Source organism: Leptonychotes weddellii, chromosome X (genome assembly GCF_054177405.1).
Source record: "Leptonychotes weddellii isolate Sample4059 chromosome X, ASM5417740v2, whole genome shotgun sequence".
NCBI classification, from domain to species: Eukaryota; Metazoa; Chordata; class Mammalia; order Carnivora; family Phocidae; genus Leptonychotes; species Leptonychotes weddellii.
In genome coordinates, this window is record NC_138385.1 from 75,228,324 (window position 1) to 75,250,240 (window position 21,917).

At 40.8% G+C, this 21,917-nt stretch overlaps 1 pseudogene; it reads left to right on the forward strand.

Annotated features, from left to right (window-relative positions):
• Positions 1-15,382: 15,382 nt before the first annotated feature.
• Positions 15,383-16,168, forward strand: LOC102748680 (small ribosomal subunit protein eS1 pseudogene; annotated as a pseudogene).
• The last annotated feature ends 5,749 nt before the right edge of the window (positions 16,169-21,917 follow it).

Genomic DNA, 21,917 nt, shown 5'->3' on the forward strand with positions numbered 1-21,917 from the left:
CCCTGCAAAAAGAAGTCTTCCTGGCCTGAAACAATCCTTCTTTTCTTTTGCTAATACTTCCTTGCCACACCACGCCAGCCTATAAAAACCTTCCATTTTGTGCAATTTTTTTCTCTCTCTACTTGCTAGATGGGATGCTGCCTGATTTCCTGGATCGCTTAGTAAAACCAATTAGATCTTCAAATGTACTCGGTTGAGTTTTGTTTTTTAACACTTAACAAGTTGGAGGTGACACCACACAGAGAGCCAAGAGTTTGGGTCCCTGAGGCTCCAGGGAGTAGAGAAGACCCCTTCTTTGTGTCCTTGAGAATGAGCTGGTGGTTCTCTGGCTTGTCCAGGGGCAGAGGAGGAATCCTTGGGCTGAGGACTGGCTTGCAGCATTTCATCTCCTCTGGCCACTTGTCAGCATTAATGCCGCAGGAATAGGTGCATGCTTTGGACACAAGTGAGAGTGAGAAGATTTAAACAGCTGTCAAGGAGAAAGCAATCTGTATGTGCTTGGTGGAAATAAAATTTTACTGCTCTGTGAGCCTGGCTTATTAATTCAGAGTAGGGAGAGGAAATTTGCAAAGTCTGCCACCTTTTATTTGATAAAGTGACCAGCCACCTGAGGCGGGCATGTTTTAAAGAACCGGCTCACTGCGTGAGGACGGAAGGGGGATGAGCAAGTTTGATTTTTGAAGGAACAATGCCACAGGATGTTTATTCTACATACCTGCTGTCTCCTTTGAAGAGAATGTTGACTTTCAGAATTGTTCTCTATTGGAAACTGTTTTAAAAACTTCCTTTCTGTGATTGTTACAAAGAAAGGGAGCTAGGATTGGGAGGAGAAAGGAGAGGATCTTCGACATAATTTATTTAACATTAAAGCCTTCACTGGATGCCTCAGCACTATTAGGAGGATAGCATGCTGTTGGGTTGTATAATGTTTAAGTATCCTCAGTATCCTTGGACATCGTCTTTGCTCCTGTTCACACGTAATTTCATATTTTATATTAAAAAAAAAAAACCACCCAGCTTTACTAGGCAAGAATCACCCCCTTCTCTTTCAAGTCACAAAGGATGGTTCCTTAGAGGATAGAGACTGGACTAATTCTTTGACTACATCCTACAGAAATAGGGTAAAGCTTGATTGAAAATTTTCAGACTACAAAAATAATATATCACTTCCAATTTCTTCACCTCTTCCATCCATTTATCTTATAAAAACAAGATAGAGAAAGTATATCTTCTCGGTTCTTCTTTCTCAATTCCTTTTTCACTTCGGTCTATATGTAAGGCATACATTATTCATCCTCCACTAGTTCACTTAATAATCTCCCTTCCTTTTTTTCCTTTCACACCCACGGTCTATAAATTAGCATCTGCGATATATAGATTCTAAATAGAAGGTGGAATTCTGCCTTACAATCTGGAACATTTCTTATGTTATTTTTCGTTTCAAGGAAAGCAAAATCTGCAAGTATTATACCAGTCAGGATTCAGACAGGGAAGGAGAGCCACCATGAGTATTCTAGGAATAAAACCTCTCACAGATGTGGGAAGTGCTGCGGAAGTGAATGTCTGGAAGGAGGAGTCATTAGCCGCTCCCGGAAGCACTGGTGCAGTTGGAGCTTTCAGAGCTTTCAGGAAAGTTCAAGAAGCCAAGTGCATCCAGCTGCCCAAGCCGGGCAGTGAAGGGGTTGTTCGTGGAAGGGTTCATGGAGGCTGTGGCCTCTGCCTAACTCCTGCTCCAGTGTGTGGGGCTACAGACAAGTCCCTGGCGGTGGGCCTGAGGCAGCTGTTGGCTGGCAGAGCCAACAGTAGGAAATGGGAGCTGGAGGTGGAGCCGGCGAGAGCCGATCAGCTGGGATCTGCCGGGCACCCCTATTTCTGAGCGGCACTGTAGCTGACGGGAAACCTGCCAAACGTAGTGACTGCTGCTCGCCTTCTGCCCTACAATTCCCACACAAGTTCCTCTTTTGGCCAACTCTAACCCAGAATCATACCAGGGAGGGGCTTCTAGGAAACTGCAGTTCCCTGCCTTAATCAGGTTGCCACAGTGCAGTTCAGCACAGCACCCACCGCCATGATAGCTGAAGTGGCATCACACACAGAAGCCATTTTAAAATTACTCTTCCATCTTGATGTCCCTCAGCTCAGAATTTAAAATGCCTAAGTATGCCATCCTTTTTACTATGGCTAAGTTCTCCTGCTTTGGGTGGTGTTGGACCTGGCAGGATATTGTCCAGTGGAGGGGGTGGCATGTGCCGAGGAGCTCAGAGGATTCCTGGTTGTGGCTCTGACTCGTACATAATACGTAACCTGCAGCAAGTCCTTCCCATCTGTGCCTCTCTTTCCCTCACCTTAAAATGGGCAGAATTGTACCCACTTGGCTTTTATAGGCCAAATGAGATAACGGAAGTGAAAGCACTTTGTAAATTGATAAACACCATGATGGTTGTAAATCCCATTCTTTCAAGGGATATTCTTCATTGTGGCAAATGTTCAGAGCTTACGTATAAAACAGATGCTCAAAAGTAATGGTGAAATGAACTAATTAATGAACGAACATGACTTGGCATCATGGAAAAAAAATTTAACGTGTTGGTGAGGACATAATTTCACATGAGGAAGCTGCCAGAGAACATCTTTACTCCCCAAAGTCAGCATACTCCATGGACCCTCAACAGGGACATGATAACTCAGCAGTTTCCCTGCCCCTACAGAGATCCGTTTATTTTCTAGTTAACAAAGAGTAAGGCGGGGGTGGTGGTGCCTGGGTGGCTCAGTCGGTTAAGCATCTGCCTTTAGCTCAGGTCCATGATCCCAGGGTCCTGGGATAGAGCCCTGCGTCTGGCTTCCTACTCAGCGGGGGACCCTGCTTCTCCCTCTCCTCCCTGCTGTGCTGTCTCTCACTATCCCTGTCGCTATTTCTTTTTTTTTTTTTTAAGATTTTATTTATTTATTTGACAGAGAGATACACAGCGAGAGAGGGAACGCAAGCAGGGGGAGTGGGAGAGGGAGAAGCAGGCTTCCCGCGGAGCAGGGAGCCCGATGCGGGGCTCGATCCCAGGACCCCGGGACCACAACCTGAGCGGAAGGCAGACGCCCAACGACTGAGCCACCCAGGCGCCCCTCCTGTTGCTATTTCTGTCGCTGTCTCTGTCTCTCTCAAATAAGTAAAATCTTAAAAAAAAAAAGGGTAAGGGGGACATAAATCATCATCATCATCATCATCACCATAACCTGGAGGCCCAGAATACACTGGAACAGAGAGTACTGCTGATGGGAGAGGGATTAATGTTGATCTCTCTAGAGGGTAATTTGGAAATTTGGCTCATGACCTAGTAATTCTACTTCTATGAGTTTATCTGAAGCCAGTGCTCCAATATATATAAAAGTGTAACTGCATTCCAGAGGTGAGCAAACTTCATCTTAGAGGTGGCTGTGTCTTGTGTTAAAGAAAGCACCTGCAGCAACCTTGATGGTATATTCTAATTAGGGAAGAACTTGGAAGGGCATAACGCAGACTAAGAGAGTTAACGAGAATGTGTGGAGCTCCTCCTCTGTGTCAATTCCTAGTCCAGAATACAGGAATATAGCAATAAACAAAACAGACCAGTTCCTGCCTTCATGGGGGAAAAGAGACAATACAAAGATGAACAATGTAATCAAATGTCAGGTTAAGCACCATAAGGGAAAATAAAGCAGTGTCAAGGATTACAGAATGATGTGGGTGCTCTTTTTAGATAAGGTGGTCGAGGAAGGCCTCTCTGAGGAGGTGCCATTTGCTCAGCGACCTGAATGAACAGAGGCAGGATACTATACTGTGATCCAGGGGCAGAGCACTTCAGGAAGGGGAACAGTGAGTGCACAGGCCTCAAGATGAGAAAGAGTCTCTTTATTTAAGGGACAACAGGGAGACCAGTGTGGCTGTACCACAGTGGGCAAGTGGGGAGGGTGGTAGTAGCTGAAGTTGGAGAGGGAGCCAGGTTACAGACCACATTGGCTTTTGATTTGGGTCAAGTCATATGGGAAGCCATTGGAAAGTTCTGAACTGGAATGTGACTTTTGCTGGCTTGAGTACTGAAAGGATATTCATGAAAAGCGAATAGTAGATGGACAAGAGTGGCAGCAGAGGGACCAGTTGGGATCAAATGCAGTGGTCCATAAAGGAGGCTATCAGGGGTCTGGGAACGGGATAGGTTAGTGGTAGAGGAGGTGAGGGGTAGTCAGAACAAGCATATACTTTGAAGTCAGAGCTGGCAGGATTTCCTACCAGGAAAAACATGAGGTGTGAGAGAAAGACAAGAGTCAAGGACGCCTCCAAGGTTTTGGCCTGAGCAAGTGGAAGAATGGAGCTGGCGTTTACTGAGATGGGGACTGCCAGGTGAGGAACAAATTTGGGAGTAATGCAAAATTTAGTTTTGGAAAGATTAACTTCTAGATGCATATTAGGCATCCAAGTGAAGAAGCTGAGTAGGTAATTGGGCATCTGAGCCTAGAGGTCAGAGCAGAAGATATACATTTGAGAATCATTAGTGTATAGAGGGTACTTACAGCCATTAGATAGGATGCGATCATTCAGGAATGAGTAAAGATAGAAAAGAGGTCGAAAATCTCAGTCCTGGGGCCCCTTGGTGTTTAGAAGTCAGGAAGAGGACGATGAGCCAGTAAAGGAAGCTGAGGAGCGGCCAGTAAGGAAGGAAGGAAACCAGGAGAATGTAGTGTCTTAGAAGCCAAATGAAGAAAATGTTTCGAAGAGGAACTGGTTTCCTGGGATGTGTGAGGGATTAAACAATATTAAAGTAGGAGACATTTAGAATTTTTGAGGCTGCTAGAGTGAGGAGGTGAACAGTTTCGGTACAGAGAAAAAAAGAGAAGACATAATGTGGTCAATGGAGAGAGCAGAAGGTCCCAGGAACATGGCAGGTCATCAGGGTCCATGAAGAAACATCATGAATAAAAAGTCCCCATACGGTGGAGAACGGCCAGTAACTTTCTAGAGACAGTAATATTTGGTGTGAATTTGAAGTTATTTCTTGCTGTGCTGTGACTGGCTTTCATTTCCCCCAAACCTCAGTTAAAATCAGCCACCCATGGCTGCCATGCTCTAGTGGCACTTTGGGCCAATGAAGGAAGAGGGGACAGAGTTATGTTGAAAGAGTGCAGAGGGTAAAATGCCCAAGAAGGTGAAATGCTTGGAGGGATAAACAGGAAAACAGAGTGAGAGGTGACCAGGAGGAATGGAACCCCCTGGAGGCCCTTAGGTGACTTTGGGGGAGGTGCTGGACTTCCCTTGGCTTCTGGAATGGAGTCCTTAGCATTTTATTTAGATATTAAAGGAAAAGATTAACTGTGCAGGCTGGAGGACCTGGGGTCATCTGGGTAACAATAATAAACTGGAAAGTGTATAAGGGTGTATGTGCGGGCATGTTCTCAGCAGGATTTTTGATACTAACCAATACTGGGAGGCAGGTTGGATGTCCTGCAGTGCGGGTGTGATTAAGTAGGTTGTGAGGCTTCTTTTTAATGCAGCCCCTAGAAATGATGACAAGGGTACCTATTCTGTTGAATGAGAGAAGCAGGTTTCAAAACGGTATGCATCATGGGATCCCAGTTTTGTAGAGGTAATATGTGCATATCTATATGTATGCAAGAAGAAACAATTAAAATCATTAGCCAATATATTTTCACCTGAGTGGTGAAATTATGGGTGTCTTTTATTCTATTTTTTCTCCTTTGTATTTTTCTGTATTTTCTAAGTTTGTTTTTGTTTTTGTTTTTGTTTTTTACAGTGAATATTTACTACTTTTATGATTAGAGAAAGCAATTAATGTTTAAAGAAGTATGACTTGGATATTTGTGAGCACTGTCTCTACCTTTTTTGGATAAACTTTATTTGACTGGAACAAGGTTCAAAGAGGCCTTAGGTTCAAAATTCGCCTGTGGGTAAGAGAGATGTGTGTAACCAAGATGATTCTGGGGCAGTTAGATGTGTTCTGAGCTCTTGTGGTAGATCAGCTTTCGGAGGAAAAATGATTGCCAAGGCAGAGATATTACTGTCTCCAGGCTGCCATTTGTTATTCTCTGGTCTGGCTCTAAAATCAAAAGACTGCAGGAGATTTGCTGAATTCACTGTAGAGTTTGGAGAAGACAGATGCATGGTCGTCCTAAGGGTAGAATGCATGTTTCAGACAGGTAAGCATGCCAGCTTCCTCCTTGGCCACGTAGCCCAGAAAATAGATACTCATGCTGCTTTTATCCCCTCTCAAAGCCCATCTGGACAGCTGGTTCCATTTTGGTGCACATCATCAATCTTGATGTTTGTGCAAAGCAATACCGACAAGCTAGTACAGAATGGTCCATTGCTCCAGGTGTACATAACAAAATCATCAATCATTAACATAAAAAAACCTTCCAAGGGCCTGCATCTCCAGGTGTTGGGCAAGGCTTCATCATGATTCTAGTTTCCCTTGGAGACATGAGAGGCATGAGCAACCAGAAATACTGTGTTACTCTTTCCTATCCTCCTGTTTTCCAGGTTTTTACCACAAAGGAGCAGCAACTTAGACTCTCTGATTCCCAAGTTCAATACCCCCAGGGAAAGGCTCTGATTGGTCCATCCTGGGTCAGGTGCTCACATCTGGGCCAATCAACAAGTGATAGTATATGCGCATTGCTCTGTGTGTGAATGTACCAATCTTTGGGAAATTAAAATGAAAGTTGTCTGTGGTAGGTTGGGTTCACCAGGAAACTGACTCTGAGATGGAGTTTATAGTTACTGCAGGATGTTTATTAAGAAGTGCTCTTAGGGGCACCTGGGTGGCTCAGATGGTTAAGCGTCTGCCTTCGGCTCAGGTCATGATCCCGGCGTCCTGGGATCGAGCCCTGCATCGGGCTTCCTGCTCAGCGGGGAGCCTGCTTCTCCCTCTCCCTCTGCCTCTCTCCCTCCTCATGCTCTCTTCCTCTCTCCCTCTCTCTCTCTCTCTGTATCTCTGTGTCTCAAATGAATAAATAAAAAAAAAAAAAAAAAAAGAAGTGCTCTTAGTGGGGTGCCTGGGTGGCACAGTCCCTTGGGTGTCTGACTCTTGGTTTCCTCTCAGGCGTAGGGCTCCACTGTTAGTGTGGAGTCTGCTTGAGACTCCCTCTCCTTCTCCCTCTGTTCCTCCCCCCATGCTCTCTCTCTAAAGATAAATAAATAAATCTTAAAAAAAAAAAAAAAAGAAGTGCTCTTAGCAATGAGTCAAGAAAAAGAAATAAAAGGTATCCAAAATGGAAAGGAAGAAGTAAAATTGTCTTTGCAGATGATATGATCTTATATACAGAAAATCCTAAAGATGCCCCCAAAACTGCTAGAACTAATCAACAGATTCAGTAAAGTTGCAGGATACAAAATCAACATACAGAAAACAGTTGTGTTTCTATACACTAATAACAAAGCATCCGAAAAAGAAATAAAGAAAACAATCCCATTCACAATAGCACCAAAAACAATAAAACAGTTGGTAATAAATTTAAGCAAGGAGGTGAAAGATCTGTAAACTATAAAGCTTTGATAAAGAAATTGAAGAAGACTCAAATAATTCTACAGATATTCTGTGCTCATGAGTTGGAAATATTAACATACTGTTAAAATGTCCACACTAGTCAAAGCTATCTACAGATTCAATACAATCCCTATAAAAATTCCAGTGGCATTTTTCACAGAAATAGAACAAACAATCCTAAAATTTGTATGGAACCACAAAAGACCCCTAATAGTCAAGGCAATTCTGAGAAAGAAGAACAAAGTTGGAGGCATCACATTTCCTGATTTCAAACTATACTATAAAGCTACAGAAATCGGGCGCCTGGGTGGCTCAGTTGGTTAAGCAACTGCCTTCGGCTCAGGTCATGATCCTGGAGTCCCGGGATCGAGTCCCGCATCGGGCTCCCCACTCAGCGGGGAGTCTGCTTCTCCCTCTGACCCTCCCCTCTCTCATGCTCTCTGTCTCTATCTCATTCTCTCTCTCAAATAAATAAATAAAATCTTAAAAAAAAAAAAGCTACAGAAATCAAAACAATGTGGTACTGGCATAAAAATAGACACACTGATCAATGGAACAGAATCAAGAGCCCAGAAATAAACTCACACACTAATATTTGACAAGGGAGCCAAAAATACTCATTGGGGAAAGGATAGTTTCTTCGATGAATGGTGTGGGGAAAACTGGGTAACTATATGTAGAAGAATTAAATTGGACCCCTCACAAAAATTAACATGAAATAGATTATAGACTTAAACACAAGACCTGAGGGGCGCCTGGGTGGCTCAGCCGGTTGAGCGTCTGACTTCAGCTCGAGTTGTGATCCCGGGGTCCTGGGATCGAGTCCCGCATTGGGCTCCCTGCTCAGCAGGGAGCCTACTTCTCCCTCTCCCTCTGCCTGCCGCTCCCCCTGCTTGTCTCTCTTTCTTTCAAATAAATAAATAAAATCTTTAAAAAAACAAAAAACCCAACCCCCCCCCCCCAAAAACACAAGACCTGAAACTGTAAAACTTCTAGAACAAAACACAGGAAAAAAGCTCCTTGACATTGGTCTTGGCAGTGATTTCCTGGACATGACACCAAAAGCACAAACGACAAAATAAAAAATAGACAAATGGGACTACATCAAATTCAAAAGCTTCCGCACAGCAAAGGAAACAATCAACGAGATGCAAAGGCAACCTACAAGATGAGAGGAAATATTTGTGAATCATCTATCTGATAAGGTGCTAATATCCAAAATATATAAGGAACTCATACAACTCAATAGCAAAAAATAATAGTTAAATTAAAAATGGGCAAAGAACCCGAATAGACATTTTTTGAAGGAAATCATACAAATGGCCAACAGATATAGGAGAAGGTGCTTGACAACACTAATCATCAGGGAAATGTAAATCAAAACCACAGTGAGGGGCGCCTGGATCGTTCAGTTGATTAAGCATCTGACTTCAGCTCAGGTCATGATCCCAGGGTCCTGGGATCAAGCCCTGCATTGGGCTCCCAGCTCAGGGGGAGCCTGCTTCTCCCTCTCCCTCTGCACCCCCTGCTTGTATTTCCTCTCTCTCTGTCAAATAAATAAATAAAATCTTCAAAAAAAAACCCAACAAAGAAACACAGTGAGATATCACCTCATACCTGTTAGAGTGACTATCATCAAAAGGACAAGAGATAACAAGAGTTGAGGAGCATGTGGAGAAAAGGGAACCCTTGTGCACTGTTGGTGGGGATGTAAGTTGGTGGAACACAATGTGGGGGTTCCTCAAAACTTAAAACAAAACTACCATATAAACTAGCAATCCTACTTCTGGGAGATGAAATCAGTATCTCAGAGATATCTGCACCCCCATGTTCAATGCAGCATTATTTACAATAGCCAATGGAGTCCTTAGCATTTTATTCCATCAGCAGATGAATGGATAAAGGTGTGATATAAAGAAGATGTGATACACAGACACACGGACACACACACACACCCTCCCCCACAGGCATATTATTCATACATGATAAAGAAGGAAATCTTGTCATTTGCAGCAACTTGGATGAATGAACCTTGTGGGCATAATGTTAAGTGAAATAAGTTAGACAGAGAAAGACAAATACTGTATGATGTCACTTATATGTGGATTCTGAAAAAGCCAAACTCAGGGAAACAGAGTAGAGTGGTGGTTGCCAGGGGCTGGAGGGGAGATATTGGTCAGAGGGTACAAACTTCCAGTTATAATATTAACAGGTTCTGGGGATCCAATGTACAGCATGGTGATTATAGCTAATAATACTTTGTTGTATACTTGAAAGTTGCTAAGACAATAAACCTTAAATGTTTTCACCATTAAAAAATGGTAATTATGTGATGGGATGGAGGTGTTAGCTAAAGCTATGGTGGTAACCATTTTCAATATATTAATGTATCAGGTGCCTGGCTGGCTCAGTTGGTAGAGCATATGACTCTTGATCTCAGGGTTGTGAGTTTGAGCCCCATGCTGGGTGTAGAGATTACTTAAAAATAAAATCTTTAAAAAAATGTATCAAATCAACACATAAATTTATACAATGTTATATGTCAATTATATCTCAATAAAACTGGGAAAAAATGCTCTTGGAATCAACACCTGTGGGTATTGGGAGGGGAAGAAAGCAGGATTGGGTAGAGGAAGAAGTCAAATTTCAATGCAGGCCTGATGGTAGACTTGGCTTACCCTATAGGGAGCCCTGCAGTTAGAAGAGTCCTGTAGAATTGTCCAAAGATGGGCAGAAATGGCCAGACCTTTATACCCCTGCAATGATAGTCATTGGATGTGGGCTGTCCCAGTGATTCTATGCAGCTGAGGTGGACCCTGGAGGGTGGACATCTAAGGACTATCTGCTGACCATACTCTTGAAGTTGGACAATAAGAGATAAGATCTGGGTAATGCATTACAGCATTCACCATGATGCCCACTTGGCGGGATAAGCAAAAATAAATAAATAAATTCTAGGACATTTGAAACATAAATGCCATATTGTACTTCGGAAAGGTTGTATGGATTATATTAAATTTCAACCTGGAGGGGCGCCTGGGTGGCTCAGTTGTTAAGTGTCTGCCTTCGGCTCAGGTCATGGTCCCAGGGTCCTGGGATCGAGCCCCGCATCGGGCTCCCTCCTGGGCAGGAAGCCTGCTTCTCCCTCTCCCACTCCCCCTGCTTGTGTTCCCTCTCTTGCTGTGTCTCTCTCTGTCAAATAAATAAAATCTTTAAAAAAAAATTTCAACCTGGAAGTAAAAACTCCTATGACTCAATTTTCAGTTAGCAGTAATCACGCCTTGGATAAACCTCATGACTCAGTTTTCAAAAGACAACCCAGTTGAAAATGAGCAAAGGATTAGGATAGACATTTCACCATGGAGGATGTACAAATGGCTAATAAACACATGAAATGATGTTCAACATCATTGTTCTGCGGGAAATGCAAATCAAAGCCACAATGAGATATCACTTCACACCCACTAGGATGCTTAGGATCAAAATGATAGTAAGAAATACTGGCAGGGGCGCCTGGGTGGCTTAGTCGGTTAAGCGTCTGCTTTCAGCTCAGGTCATGATCCCAGCGTCCTGGGTTCGAGACCTGCATTGGGTAGCCTGCTTCTCCCTCTCCCTCTGCTGCTCCCCCTGCTTGTGGTCTCTCTCTCTGTCAAATAAATAAAATCTTAAAGAAACAATAACAACAGCAACAACCAAAAAACCCAAAAAATCTTTAAAAAAACAAATACTGGCAAGAACGTGGAGAAATGGGAACCCTCATACATGGCTGGCAGGTATGAAAAAAATGATACGACAACTCTGGAAAATAGTCTGTCAGTTTCTTAAATAGTTAAACATAAATTTACCATGTTCAGCAATTCCTCTCTTAGGTATCTACACATAAGAAATGAAAGCGTATGTCCTCACAAAGGCTTGCGTGCAGATATTCGTAACAGCATTATTCATAATAGCCCAAAGGTGAAAGCAACCCAAATATCCACCCACTGATGAACGGATAAACAAATTGTGGTATACTCATACAGTGGAATATTATTTTGCTATCAAAAAGGTACAAAGCACTGACAGGCTACAACATGCATGAATCTTGAAAACATCATGCTAAGTGAAAGAAGCCAGACTCAAGAGTACATGTCATATGATTCCATTTATATAAAAAGTCTAGAAAAGGTAAATCTAGAGAGTCAATGGTTGCCTGAGGCTAGGATAATACAAATGTTCTAAAACTGTATTGTGGTGATGGCTGCACAACTCAATAAATTCACTACACATCACTGAATTGCCATTTAAAACTGGGTGAATTTTATGGGAGTAAATTATGCCTCAATAAAATTGTTGTAAAAATTTCAAGCTGGTTCTAGAATATTTAACAAATGAAATCCAATAGAACTAAGATCAAACGGAAATCTAAAGTTCATTTAAAAGATAGGTAATTCAACTGAGTTCTAATTTTAAAGCATGTTAGACATTTCTTATTCTAACTCAGAATACTTTCTGGGCACAGGAGAGGCACAAACAGTAGATCATTTTCTTCCTCTCTTTTAGGGCAACGAAGTAGGATCTAGAATTAATCAGTGTCAGTAAATAAAAATGGCAATCAATTTTTAAAAAACAAGTTCAGTAGGTAATATGCAGAAAAGATGCTATCGGTGTTTACTTTCACCCTCCATTTAATAAATCTTATGTGAAAAGTTAATTTACTGTTACCAACACAAAGTTAATACAATGCATCATTGTGCAGAGTGAGAATTGCCATGTGAGTCCAGTCACCTTCAGATGTGTGAGCAAAATAAAGTATTTGTTTTAGGTCACCATTTCGGGGTGGTTTGTTACACACATTGATAACCTGAACATGACCTAAGCCCTTCAATCAGAGGAGCCCCCAGGGAGACAGGCATCTTCTCTCCCCCAGTTCCTCCATGTCTCTCCGTGGCTTCTCCAGCTTCCTAGTTACCTAGGTTTGAAATCACAGAGTCATTCTGTGCATAATTTCCTTCACCGCCCCCCCCCCCGCCCCCCCCCGACTGGTCAATTGCCAAGTCTTGTCAGTTCCATATTGCTTGCCTCTGTTTCATCCCCTCCAGGCTCTCTGTAATTATCCTGCTTTCCCTCTTGCCTGGATGATCACAGCAGTCTCCTAAATTCTCTCTCTGCCTCCAGGCTTCCTCATTCCAACCCTCTGGCCTCTTAAGTCTTTAGTGGTTCTCACAGCCTAAATACTAGCCTAGCATTCAAGGTCTTTCTTCAACTGGCTGTTACCTTCCTGTGATGATTAACTGTATGTGTCAACTTGGCTGGGCCATGGGGTGCCAACATATTTGGTCAAACATTATTCTCAGTGTTTCTGTGAGGGTATTTTTGGTTGGGGTTAACATTTAAATTGGTGGACTTTGAGTAAAATAGATTGCCCTCTGTAATGTGGGTGGGCCTCACCCAATCATTTGAAGGCCTGACTAGAACAATGTCCAATTTGACCCTTGTTCCCTGCCCCCACCCATGCTCCACCCACAGGATCTGGGGCAGCCTGCTCCTTCAACTAGGGCCAATATTTGAATTCTCTGCCATGTTCTGTTTTTCCTCAGGTGTACTGAAATAGGTATCTCAGCAAACTCCCTCAAAACCAGCTAAAGCACTGACATATTTCACAGACTTGTGGCCCAGCATGTAAAGTCATTGTTAGGTCAGGATCTGATAAGAGTTTTATCTCAAAGTCTTACCCAGCGATAGTGCATTGGATATGGAGTCCAATTCCAGCTGGTCTCCATGACCAGATTGTGGAGATTAAGCTTGATTGTGGAGATTTAAGCTTGATCAGCTATTCTTTTGTGTATTTTTAAAAATCAAGAATAATGTTCATTTAGTTTCACATAAACACTAGGGCTCTTTCCTGCATTTTAATCCAATTCTCAGAACTGTCATTAGGTTTTAAATTGAATTCACAAATATAATGTTTAGAGAATTATTTTTCTCACTGAAATTTAGTATATTATTTGTTCCTGACCCATGCGATTTCCCAGTATCTAAAATGCATAAATTATTTATGGTCCAGATGGTGATCTGATACTCTGCCTCTCAAAATGTTTTGTGCTTTTGCTGCATGCATAGATGTTCAATTACAAAATTCAGGTTGGTCTTTAGGTACTAGTGTAATAGCCCAAGGCATTTTTTTTTTTAAAGGTTTTATTTATTTATTTGACAGAGAGAGACACAGCGAGAGAGGGAACACAAGCAGGGGGAGTGTGAGAGGGAGAAGCAGGCTCCCCGCGGAGCAGGAAGCCTGACTCGGGGCTCGATCCTAGGACCCTGGGATCATGACCTGAGCCGAAGGCAGAGGCTTAACGACTGAGTCACCCAGGCGCCCCCCAAGGCATTTTTTTTTTTTAAATTACAAATAAACACTCCCGTTTTAAGCAACCTTTTTTCCCCTCCAACTTTCATGGCTTAGAATTAAAAACTATTCTCCAGGAGCTACCAAGTTAAGAGAAAAGAGGGAAAAATCCTTTTTTCCTCTTTCTAGAGGAGGGAATTGCTTTTCTTGGCCAAGTTAAAAATTTCCAAGTTTCAAAATGAGAGGCTGTAAATAGACTGCTAATTGTTCCCCAAAATACTTATTATTATTTTTTTTAATAGAAATCCTGAACTTAAGAAGGTAAAATGGCTTCTCAGAATAGACTACATTACCCAGCTTCCTTTACAGCTAGGTATGGTCATGTGACTGCATTCTGGTTAACCATACATGGGCAGAACTGATATGTGCAAGTTGTGGGTCATGTCCTTGAAAGAACAGAGTTTGCTGCCCCCCATCTCTTCCTACTTCTTGCTGGCTGGAAAAGGTATGTGCTAGGGAGCCATTCTGGACCATATGGACAAAGCTCCACCCAGGCATGGCAGTTCAATAGATGGAAGGACCCAGGGATGGCAGTTCTACAAGACGGAAGGACCCAGGGATGGCAGTGCCATAAGACAGAGGAGCCTGAGAACCACCATGGTGCTGACAAAGCAGCCCTGGACTACCTATGCTCAGATGTTAACATGAGAGAGAAATGAACTGCTTTCTATCATGTAAAACATTATTTTGCCTCTCTGAGACAATAGCTAAAACTATGTTCTAATGAAAATCACCAATACTTAAGCAGAATTACAGAAAATTTTCATTAGGGGGGCCTGGGTGGTGCAGTCAGTTAAGTGTCTGCTCAGCAGGGAGCCTGCTTCTCCTTCTCCCTCTGCTGCTCCCCCTGCTTGTGCTCTCTTCTCTCTCTCTGTCAAATAAATAAATAAAATCTTTTTTAAAAAAGAAAATTTTCACTAAAAGCCTAGAAAAATGACCAATAAAAGTTCCCATTGTCCATTTGCAGTTGAGGGTTGGAAAAAGCATTGATGGATTTTTCTTGATATATGGTTATAGACTTTTTTTGACTAAATGCTTGAAGAAAAGTCCTTTCAAGTCTGAGGCTAAAGGTCTTTTTGCCTCCTCTTAAGACTGCTTCAGGGACTGATTCGGCACTTGGAAGTAAATCAGGAAGGGACTCAAATACAACACAATGGGTCTTAAAAACACCAGAAAAGGTTGCAAACATATCAGCAAGGGTCTCAACGAAGTTAGAAAGGGTCTCAGTGTTATCAGAAAGAGTCTCAAACAAAACAAAAAGGGTCTCAAAGATGTCAGAAAAAGTCTCAATGTCCTTATGTATATAAGGATGGGTCTCAAATAGGTCAGGAAGACATTCATGTCAGGAAGAGGGTCAAATAAGTCAGGTAAACTTTCTGAAATAGGTAGGAAAGGGTCAAAAACATGTCAAGATGAGAAGTCAGAAAGAGTCTCAGAAAAAGAAGGAAGTGTTCTAAGCAGAACCATGGCAGTTGGCAAGATCAAGTGCTTTATAAAAGGCAGCAAAGAAGGAGCCAAGAAGAAAGTGATCCAATTTCTAAGAAAGATTGGTATGATGTGAAAGCACCAGCTATGTTCAATTAATAATAAATATTGGAAAAACACTCATGACAAGAACTCAAGGGACCAAAATTGCATCTGTTGGCCTCAAGGTTAGTGTTTTTGAAGTGAACCTTGCTGATCTGCAGAATGATTAAGTTGCACGTAGAAAATTAACGCTAACTACTGAGGATATTCAGGGCAAAGACTGCCTGACTTACTTCCATGGCATGGATCTTATCTGTGCAAAATGTGCTCCATAGTCAAAAAATGGCAGCCCATGATTGAAGCTCATGTTAATGTCAAGACTACCAAAGGTTATTTGCTTCATCTACTCTGTGTTGGTTTTACTAAAAATTGCAACAATCAGATTTGGAACAGCTCTTACACCTAGCACCAACATGTTTGCCAAATCCAGAAGATAATGTAAATCATGACCCTAGAGGTGCAGACAAATGACCTAAAAGCAGTGGCCAATAAATTGATCGCAGACAGTATTGGAAAAGACATAGAAAATGTTTGCTAGTGTATTTATCCACTCCCTGGCATCTTTGTTAGAAAAGTAAAAATGAAGAAGCCCAAGTTTGAATTGGGAAAACTCAGGGAGTTTCATGGTGATGGTAGTAGTCTTGAAAAAACTACTGGGAATGAGGCAGGTGCTGAAGTTGAACAAGCTGATGAATATGAGCCACCAGTATGAAAATCTGTTTAAAATTCAGGCTTTTTTTTTTTTTTAAAGATTTATTTATTTATTTGAGAGAGAGAGAATGAGAGAGACAGAGAGCACATGAGAGGGGGGAGGGTCAGAGGGAGAAGCAGGCTCCCTGCTGAGCAGGGAGCCCGATGCAGGACTCGATCCCAGGACTCCAGGATCATGACCTGAGCCGAAGGCAGTTGCTTAACCAACTGAGCCACCCAGGCGCCCCTAAAATTCAGGCTCTTAATGGTGACAAATAAAAAGTCTTATTTGTGACAAAAAAAGAAGGAAGGATCTCAAACATGTCAAAAAGTGTCTCAGACCGGAAAACTCTCAAATAGTAAGGAGGAGTCTTAGACACCTCAGGAAGGGTCTCAGGCAAGTCAGAAATTGTCTCAAATATGTCAGAAGGAGTCTCAAACAAGTCAAGAAAAATATCAAATACTTCTTGAAGAGTCTCAACTAAGTTAAGAAGGGTACTAAATAATAAGGAAGTGTCTAAAACAGAAAGGAATAGTTTGAATAGTCAGAAGAGGGTCAAACACATCAGAAAAAGTCCCAAGCAAGATATGAAAAGTTTCAAATATGTCATAAAGGGCCTCAAATAATCTGGAAGAATCTCAGAAAATTAAGAATGGTCTCAAGTACATCAGGAAGCCCCTCACACAAGTTATAAAAGGTTTCAAACATGTTAGGAAGGGTCTCAAAGTCATTGGGAAGAGTTTTGGATACACCAGGAAGGGACTCATACAAGATGGGTCTCAAATACATCAGGAAGGGTCTCAAATATGTCAATAAAGGTCTTAAGCAGTCAGTAAGAGATTCAAATACATAAGGAAGGGTCACAAACTCATAAGGAAATGTTTTAATGACTTTTGAAAGGATCTCACACTGACAGACAGTCATAAAGGTTTTCAAAAAAGTCATGGCGGGTAGCAAACAAGTCAGAAAGGACTGTGCACATGGCAGAAGGTGACTTAACATCATTAGTAAGTCTCAATCAGGAATGGTCCCAAATAAGTCAGAAAGTGGCTCAAACAGGTCATCAAGTCAAATATGTTAGTCTCAACCATGTCAGAAAGAGTTTCCAGCAAGTAAATTGTTTCAAATGCAACAAGAAGGCTCTCCAATGGGGTAGAAAGAGTCTTAAAGTCACCGGGATTGATTTTAAGCTGCAATAAAGAGTCTTAAATTCAAGAAGTTTTTGAAACAAGTCAGTAAGAGTTTCAAACAAGCCAAGAAGGAATTGAAACAAAAGAAGAATCTCAAATACACTATGAAAAGTCTCCAATATGTAAGGTATCTTAAACATGTCATGAAGTGTATCACACAAGTTTGAAAAGTTCTCAAAGATCAGAGGAAGGTATCAGGAAGTCTCACATATCTCAAGAAGGGCTTCAAACACAACATGAAGTATCTTAGACATGTCCAGAGGAGTCAAATATGTCAGGAAAGCTATCTAATACATCTGGAAGGGTCTTGAGAAAGTCAGGAAGGGTATAAATGTTATGAGGAAGAATCTTGGTCAGGACAGGTCTCAAACATTTCAGCAAGAATATTATGCAGGTAAGAATGAGTGTCAGTGTATTATTCTGATAAAAATATTAAAATGTCTAGAAATAAAAAAAAAAAGAATGAGTGTCAAACAAGTCAAGCAGGGTGTAAAATATGACAGGAAGGGTCTCAAAGTCATCAGGAAGAGTCTCAAATGGTCAGGAAGGGTCTCAGACAAGTCAGGAAGGGTCTTAAATAATGAGAAAGAAACATTAACATTTCAAGAAGTATCTCAGCCAGGCAGAGAACATCACATATAGTCAGGAAAAGATTTTAATATGTCAGGAAGAGTCTTACACAAGTTAGGAACTTTCTCAATCATGTAAGGAGGAATAAAATAAATCCAGAAAGATCTCACTCAAGTTAGGAAGGGTCTCAAACTGAAAAGAAGATTCTCATTTAAGGCTGGAAGGGTCTGAACATGTCAAGAAGAGTCTCACAGGGCGCCTGGGTGGCTCAGTTGGTTAAGCGACTGCCTTCGGCTCAGGTCATGATCCTGGAGTCCTGGGATCGAGTCCCACATCGGGCTCCCTGCTCAGCAGGGAGTCTGCTTCTCCCTCTGACCCTCCTCCCTCTCCTGCTCTCTGTCTCATTCTCTCTCTCTCAAATAAATAAATAAAATCTTTAAAAAAAAAAAAAAGAAGAGTCTCACAGAAGTTGGGAAATGTCTCAAGTAAGTCAGAATGATGTGAAATGCATCAGGAAGAGTCTGAAACAAATCATGAAATGCTCTAAACAGGTCAGAAAGTCTTTCTTTAAACTCTTTATTTTTAAAACAGTTTCACTGAGATATAATACACATACACATACCATATAATCCACCCATTTAAAGTATATAATTTAATGGCTTTTACTATATTCACATACATGTATAACCATCTTCACAGTCAATTTTAGAATATTTTCATTGCTTCAGAAAGAAATTTTATATCCTTTTGCTATCACTTATTTCCTTATTCCCTGTCCCCTCCCCCAGCCCTAACCACTAATCTCATTTCTTTCTCTATAGATTTTCCTATTCTGGACTTTCATGTGAATTGAACCATATAACCTGTGGTCTATTTTGACTGGCTTCTTTCACTTACCTTAATGTTTTCAAGGTTCACCCATGTTGTAGCATTCACCTCTATTGTGCTGCTCAAGTCCTCTATTTCCTTTTTGATCATCTGCCAGTTAGATCTTCTGCCTAATTATTCTATTATTTATTTACTTATTTATTAAAGATTTTATTTATTTATTTGAGAGAGAGAGAGCATGAGCAGGGAGAGGGGCAGAGGGAGAGGGAGAAGCAGACTCCCCACTGAGCAGGGAGCCCAATGCAGGGCCTGATCCCAGGACCCTGAGATCATGACCTGAACCAAAGGCAGACGCTTAACTGACTGAGCCACCCAGGTGCCTCTGTTCTATCCATTATTTAATGGGAGCTATTGAAGTCTTCAACTATTATTGTTGACTTGAATATTTCTGCTTTAATGTTTGTCAATTTTTGCTTCATATATTTTGGGTTGTTAGGTGCATATATATGTTTATAACTGTTATACCTTCCAGATATATTAACCCTTTATCATTATAAAATATACATTTTGGGGGCAAATATATATACATTTGGAGAGCAAATATATATTTATGCCATTAGATTATGCCATATAATATGCCTCATATTATTATAATCATAATATATGAGTATATTAACCTTCCTATTTACTATTTCTAATTCTCTTCATCTGTTCCTATAGATTTTTGTTACCATATGGTGTCATTTCCTCTGTCCAATACACTTTAGGGACTACCCACTTCCTTTGTTTTGTTATTGGCAAATATATTTCAATTCCATATGTTAGAGGCCCAATAATATTATTACATACATATTACTTTATATAAATGCTTTTAAAATCAGTTAAGAGAAGAAAGAAGAAGTATGAATTTATACCATTTTGTATAATTACATAATTACTTTTGCTGGTATTCTCAGTTTTGTTTGTGTGGATTCAAATGGCTGAGGTCACTTACTTTGAACCTGAAGAACTTCCTTTTGCATTTCTTGTAAGGCAGGTGTTCCAGCAATAAATTCTCTCAGTTTTTGCTTATCTGGGAATGTCTTTATTTCATCATTTTTTTTTTTATTTCATCATTTTTGAACTACATCTAGCTTTGAACATACTGAACATTTTTTTTTTTTAAAAGATTTTATTTATTTATTTGAGAGAGAGAGAATGAGAGACAGAGAGCACGAGAGGGAGGAGGGTCAGAGGGAGAAGCAGACTCCCCGCCGAGCAGGGAGCCCTATGCGGGACTCGATCCCGGGACTCCAGGATCACGACCTGAGCCGAAGGCAGTCGCTTAACCAACTGAGCCACCCAGGCGCCCCATACTGAACATTTTGAACGTATCTACCTTTACTAGACATGGGACTCTTGGTAGACATTTTTTTTTTCTTTGAGCACTTTGAATATGTCATCCCACTGCTTTTTGGCTTCTATTGTTTCTGCCGAGAAGTTAACTGTTAATCTTATTGGGGTTTTCTTGTAAACATGAGACATTTTTCTCATGTTGCTTTCAAGATTTTATTCTTGTCTTTGGCTTTCAGTACTTTTACTGTGATATGCCTGTTTGCGGATCTTCAAAGAGATCAAAGTTTATCCTACTTGGAGTTTGCTGAGCTTCCCAGATGTAAAGGATTTCCATCAAACTTAGAAATTTTTCAGACATTATTTTTTTGTTTTTGTTTTTAAAGATTTTATTTATTTGACAGAGAGAGAGAGAGAGAGCACAAGCAGGGGGAGCAAAAGGCAGAGGGAGAGGGAGAAGCAGACTCCCCACTGAGCAGGGAGCCCGACAACATATAGTTGGGTCTTGGTTTTGATCCACTCTGACAATCTATGTCTTTTAACTGGTGCATGTAGACCACTGACATTCGAAGTGATTATTGATATAGTTGGATTGATATCTACCATGTTTGTTACTGTTGCCTTCTTCTTTATTTCTATTTTTGTCTTCCACTATTTTTCTGCCTGTGATTTTAACTGAGTGTTTTGTATAATTCCATTTTCTCTCCTTTCTTATCATATTGTCATACTTTTTAAAAATACTTTTTTTTGTGGTTGCCCTAGAGTTTGCAATATACATTTACAGCTAATTCAAATCCACTTTCAAATAACATGATACCACTGCACAGGCAGTGTGAATACATTGTAATCTTTTCTATCATTGCGGTCATTCATTTCACTTACATGTAAGCTTATATAAGTGTATATCTATATATATGCTATATACATAAGCATACATAATCAAATATGCTGTTGATGCTATTTTGAAGAAACTTATTTGTTAGATCAACTAAGAATAAGAAAAAGAAAAGTTTTTATTTTATCTTCACTATTCCTTCTTTCATGTTTTTCCTTCCTTTATGTAGATTGAGTTTCTGACCTATATTATTTTCCCTCTCTTCAAAGAACTTTTTTTTCTTTTTTAAAGATTTTATTTATTTATTTGAGAGAGAGAGAGAGACAGAGATAGTGACAGAGCACAAGCAGGGAGGAGAGGGAGAAGCAGGCTCCTTGTTGAGCAGGGAGCCCAATGTGGGGCTCAATCCCAGGACCCTGGGATCATGACCTGAATCAAAGGCACATGCTTAACCAACTGAGCCACGCAGGTGCCCTCTTCAAAGAATTTCTTTTAACATTTCTTACAAGGCCGGTCTACTGGCAACAAATTCAATTTCTGTTTATCTGAGAAAGTCTTTATTTCTCCTTCACTCCTTCACTTTAGTTCTCCTTCATAATTTTGTAGGGTACATAATTCTAGGCTGGTGTTTTTTTCCTCTCAACACTTTAAATATTTCACTCCACTCTCTTCTTGCTTGCATGGTTCTGAGGACTTTGTTCCTCCATAGGTAAGGTTTTTTTGTTTAATTTTATGTCTGACTTCTTTCAGGTTTTTTTCTTTATTTTTGATTTTATGTAGTATGAAAATGATATGTGTAGGTGTAGGTTTTTGGGCATTTATCCCGCTTCACATTCTCTGAGCTTGTTGTATCTGTGGTTTAATGTCTGACATTAATTTTGGGGAAATCCTCAGCCATTATTGTTTCAAATATTTTTGAGGTTCCTTTTTCTGTTCTCCTTATGATATTCTCATTATGCCTATATTATACTTTTTGTAGTTGTCCTACAGTCCTTGGATATTTTTTTCTTTTTCTTTTTTTTTTTTT